Raw genomic sequence first — 6,000 nt, forward strand, 5'->3', positions numbered from 1 at the left:
GTATGAGTTTAGTTTGTTTCAGTCAAGAGAAACAAATACAAATTAGCCAAAGTAAAACTGAGTGGATATATGCTTTGATTTTTCTTCTTATTAAAAGATAAGCGGGTACAGCCACTGACTAGATGGAAGATTGTTGTTCAGAATTTTTCTTTTAACAAGACAATGCAGATATTTGAGAATTTAAAAAAGTTTAAATCGCCTGTTTGATATTTAGACAATCCACTGTAGAGAAAGTACTTTAACATACAAAAGTACTATTGGGAAATTCCCTCTGATCAAAGTACCACTGTGAAGCATTTTGGACTTGTTGAATCCTGCAGACAGCTGGATTTGGACCCCAGCTTGTTTTTCTCCTGCAGTGATGTTTCCATTTAGCTTGACATTGTTTCAAATAAGTAATTCTGTGGAGTACAGAGCGAGTCATGTACCCTTTTGCTGATGAAAGAATGTGTGTTCGCTGAAATAAAACTTTATTTGGACCACCTTTGTTTTTGCACTGTATTTATACGAGGAACCTTTTGGTTCCCAAATATCAGAGCTTAGCGTCAGCTGGGAGTCTTCTCGGTTTTGCTTTGGTGTCACTTCTCCAAGCTGTTTTTTTTTATAGAATTATACAATGAGAATATTCTGCAAGTGTTCAGGTATAAAACATATTTGTTTGGAACATGGATGTACCAAATATGACCAAATCCCTGCCTGTGTGTCACCAGCTGACTCAATGGCTCTCAGCCAGTTCCTCTAAATCCAGACTTCAGTTCTTCTTGTTGCCCGACTGCTTCTACTGTAAGTCATGCGTTAACGCTGCAATGCTCCTGCGCCTCCAGGAGGTGTCAGGCTGACACACATCACATTGCTGCACACGACTAGAGTGAAAATAAGCCTTCAGGGTAAGATTCCCCCACATTCTCTGACAGCAAGCAAACAAGCATCAACCATAAAGTGGAAACCTATTGATTTTGACAAGCTACTAAAAAAAGGACAAACAGGGCTAGTTGAGGAAAGTGGACATCTGAGAAGCAGCCCTGACTCTGAGGCATCATCAGTGGTGGTGGTCGAGACGAGAAGGGCAGATGGAGAGAGAGAATCTAGGGTAATTGCAGGAGAGGAGGAAAGAGAATTGTAAATAATAGACGACATTCAGGAACTCCTTGTACGCCGGGTTTTTCCTTGAGCAACTGCAGTGCGTAAAAATACACATAAACACACAGCCTGGGTGTCCCTTACACATAAACGTAAGGATCCCAGGATGATAAATATGCTGGAGCAGACGCTAGTCCAACACAGCAGCTAATTGCATGCATCATTTCCCACTGCTGCTGGATATAAAAAGCTTGTCACATGAGAACAAGGGACAGCATTTTGTCTTAACAGCATCTATCTTTCTCCCTCGTTTCCACCCACCAACCTACAACTTTTCCCTCCTCAAAAAACAAACGTTGCATAGAATCCCTCTCTCCACTCTTGATCTTCATCCTTCCCCACCCGTTTTTTTCTGTCTCTCTTTCATTTCCCTGACTCCTCTTCACACTTCCAGTGAACCATTACTCTTTTATTTTCTTTCATTCTTTCCTTCTCCCTCACTCTAACGGGTAGTTTTGTAACATGTGGTTTCAATTACCGCGGACAGAAACACACTCCAGCAGCAGTTGGCTTCAGCAGAGCACAAAATGAAGACAACAGTTTAAAAGAAGCAATGAACTGTGACGTACTGAAGAGGAAAATCCCCTCTTTTAAAGCAGTTATCTGCATCTGTGCGTGAATTCCTTTTTGAAATAAGCCAAATGTCATTTTAGAAGCTGAAACCGATTAAAGACCATTTACAACCACAACCAAAATAAATTGTGTGCATTTTGTGTTTTGTTTTAAATAACAAATTTAAAAGGGCATTTTTCTTTTTAGTCACGTTTTTGAGGCAAGATATGCAACTTGTCACCGTCCAAGGCTCTAAACAGAAAATGGATTGCGTTCTTAAAAAAGAGAAAGATGCCTTTTTAATGGGAATATATTGATTAGAGGTGTGGCTGCTTTTAGTGACTCAAAACGACATCAAAAAGTGAGTGAGTGATTTTGTTACAAAGGTCAAGGTCAAATATGTTTAAAACAAAATACCGTACTTTGACCAAAGTGCTGTAAGATATATAAAGTAAACAAAAAAAAATATTGCAATATGCATCAACTATTAAAAACAAAGCAAGACATAAATTGAAGTCATCAAAAAATAAAATCAGGCGCCATAGAGAGTAAATGGGTCTTAAAAAGCAATTTTAAAAGTGTGTACTAGCTAGGACAGCGCTCCACTTTATTCTCACACCTTCTGGTTACTCGACCTTTATGCTCTGTCAGGGCTGTATAGAAACCTTAGGACTGAGTAATAAATCCGAAAACAAACAGGGGAAATGATAGGGCAGGAGTTATATTATAATGCCTCTTAAATGTAGTTAAAAGACGGCCCACACCACTCTGGGCTAATTGCAGTTAAAGGTCCTCTTCAAATTGAAGGGTTTGAATCACAGGTTTCCTGTTGTAAACACTTTTGCATCAGAATCATGAAGCAATTGGAGTTTTATATGTAATGGAAGGAACAACCCAAACCTGAAACAAAAGGACTCAGCAGAGTACATACCACAGCTGGACTGATGGCTCGAGAAGGCAGTCAACAGGCTGAGGGTTGTTGGTGAACCTAAAGCTATTCAGGTCAGATAATTGCTTCTTTTACTGAAGATGTTTCTTTTTTCTGTGAATAGAAAAATCTGCCAATGTCTACAGAGCCCATTAAATCAGAAAACACTTTCTCCATACATTCTTCCAGTTTATTTCACCTTGATAATTAGCTTTAGCATCGTAAGTCTTTATTTTTATTTTTTTGAGTCTGAATAATATGAAGGGTTGCACCTGTGTTCTGATCAAATCAGTATTTTAACTTCACATACATTCCAGTCCTCAGATAATGATTTGACTTCTATGTTGTTACACCTTAGAGTAAAGAACAGGCTTCTTATGTGGAGAAAAGTGAGATTTACACAACAGCTGCACAGTTACTGAATATATTGCCGGATACTCTGGTGACACAGTTGTTGGGAGAAATGGGAATGGGAGTAACATCGCTGGTTTAGAATGGACCAAAAATTACAAGGTGTCTCTGAAAGTTGCCTGAAATTTAAAAAGCAGTCATTTGTTGCCTAAATTTCATAAATTGCAGATAGACTGATTTAAAGATAGAGAGCTTGTGTGTTGATTGTTGAGACTCTAACCTACTACACTCATATATATCTTTATATTATAAACTCAAGGGAAATATTTCAATATAAAAGCCATTTTTAAATTGCTTGAAAAGAGACTGCCTTAACACTGTTATTCTGCAATTTACACAGAACCCAGGAGCTGATACACAGATAGTGACAGGTACAAGAAAAGTGGCTGATACCAGAAAGGATGTCTGTGTCTCCAAGATAACATTAAACAGAAGGTGATGCATTTTAATTCAGCTCAGCATCATTACTGCAGATAGAAAAGCAACAGACGTGCTGACGGGAACATGATAGGAGTTGTCTGTGTCATGTGTTGAAAGGCTGTTTCATGCTACTGAATTTGCTTTGTTGGGGTGTGTGCGAGTGTGTGTAAGTGTTAGGAAGCAGATGACGAAGACGGTGAGGGGCAGCCGTCTTTGCGAGCGGTCGATGTATCAAGAGAGAGATTAGTGTCAAGAATCTCTTCCCTTTGCGTTTGACCTTGTCTCGCGTTGGCAGGCCGTGTCATAAATCAAACATGTTGTCACACGCGGATTGTGTTGCAAGCATGTGAGTGTGTGTTTGACAAGGCTGCAGCTGACCGTTGTTGTCATTATTCCTCCGCTAAGGCAGAGATCATCTGTGAAGGTATGTTTTCAGCACGCTGGGTTGATCGTTGTTTTTGTCAGCAGGATCAGGAGGGGAGGGAACTGTTGGGTTGAATTTCACGACAGACATGTGGAACGGTTTGTAAAAGTGTTCATTTTGAAATTAAAAAATACATATATATTTTTGTTGTTAAAGGAAGAAATATAATGCTTTTCAAATAGATATCTCAAACTTGTTTGGCTTCAGGTTTGGAGTTTGGATATGCTTTGAACTAAACCACTACTTTATATCAGTCCATTACATTACATAGATTACATTGAGGTCTGTTGTTAGGCTCTTTAGCCTGTCACAGAGTGCCACTAAAATTAATTAAAATAAATAAACAAAATGGAACACAAACATAAAAATAAGATGGTGACTGAAGCTTGCAGATACATTGCTGCATATAGTGAACAAATCCACTTGGCAGGTTACCAAACCAAACAAAAGTGAAAGCAGAAGAAGAACTGGAATAAAGTTTATATGAACATAGTACAAAAAGTCACAGATCAACTAATCGTTGTTCAATAAAAAAAAAAAAAGGAAAATAGTAACCAGTTTGTCATTCCCAGTTTCTGTGGACATGTGACTGCATGAGTAAATACACAAAAACTGAATTTTATTGAATCATTTTGCATTCTCTGCTCGATGTGAAGAAATCACACAGCAGCCTGACAGCCAGAAGGGGAAATCTGCTGCAGAATCTATCGCTGTTCTGCTTTGGAGGCTTCGATTCCTCTTTCCAGAAGCCAGCAGAGAGAGCAATCCGTGGTGAGGGAGCAGGGATCTTTAATAATATTATCAGCTAAGGACAATTGGCATTTTAACCAATGCTATGAATTTGATGCAAATTTGTGTTAATCTTTCTCAGTTTTTATAAAAAAAAACAAAAAGAAAAACTATTTGAACTGATTTTGTTTTGCTTGAAGAGTTTTGAGTTAATCTGGGAGTTTATTTGCTTTTTATTCAAATTATTTATTTCCTGCTTTCAATAGTTAAGGATAAATTAATTGTTTTATATTAGAGTCGCATTTACAAAATTCAGTACTTGGATACATATTTTAGTCATTTTAGGGCACTACGTGTGTTCTTATGAATTAAGTTCCTTAAAGTATTTCATGCTTTTGAATAATAATTGATTAAATAAATTATTGTTCTTGTTTAGATGTTCATAATAATCCAGGTGGTACTGCAGTCACATGAGAACGCCAGTAAACTTGACAATCATGAAAAAACGTTTTGTGTGGCAGAAAACACTGAAAGACAAATCACCCTGAGCAAATCTTCCAAATTGTAAAACATGGTGGTGGCAATTTTATGATGTCGATATGCTTTTATTAAAATTGGTCAGAGTTGGGGCGTGCTGTGGTGGCGTAAGGGATAGCACGACCCACATTTGGAGGCCTTGAATCCTGGCCGTCGTGGGTTCAATTCCTGGACCCGGCGACATTTGCAGCATGTCTTCCCCCTTTCCTGTCAGCCTACTGTCATACAGGGGACACTAGAGCCCACAAAAGACCCCCTGGTGGGGGAAAAAAAAATAAAAAATTGGTCAGAGTTGCAAAAACTATTGGAAGCTGCAAAAAAACTTTAAAATGTGGAATTGGTGCAAAAGGCTACGTTTTTCCATGTAGGGTGGGTAATTGTTTGTTTTTATTGGTCTGAACAGAACTTTGAGCTGCTTTCAGTATGAAGGGAGCTTTGTAACTAAAATTGATTTATTTATTTATTTATTGATTGATCAAAACACATTTAAATGTTAGAATGGCCCAGTCAAAGGCCAGACCTAAATCCCTTTGAAAGTCTGATTGATCTATAGATGTTCTCCATGTGATCTGATTCAGTCTGAATAACTTTACTAAAAGAAATTGGGGGATCCTTAGACTTAAATGTGATTGTCTAACACATAATACCTCAGTAAATTATACTCAATAACTTGCCAAAATATAAATAAAAATGTTGAAGGCTCTGTAAGTTCACTTTTCTTCACAAGTAGAAAACATGAGGATCAGGATGAAAACACCAGAATGCCAGCATGAAGCATTGGTAACCACGTCTGAGTGGAAATACGGTGACTCACTTAAATGTCTTAGAGCCCATCGGACACTGACTGACTCAGAATGAC

This window comes from Gambusia affinis, linkage group LG05 (assembly GCF_019740435.1).
Source record: "Gambusia affinis linkage group LG05, SWU_Gaff_1.0, whole genome shotgun sequence".
Lineage (NCBI taxonomy): Eukaryota > Metazoa > Chordata > Actinopteri > Cyprinodontiformes > Poeciliidae > Gambusia > Gambusia affinis.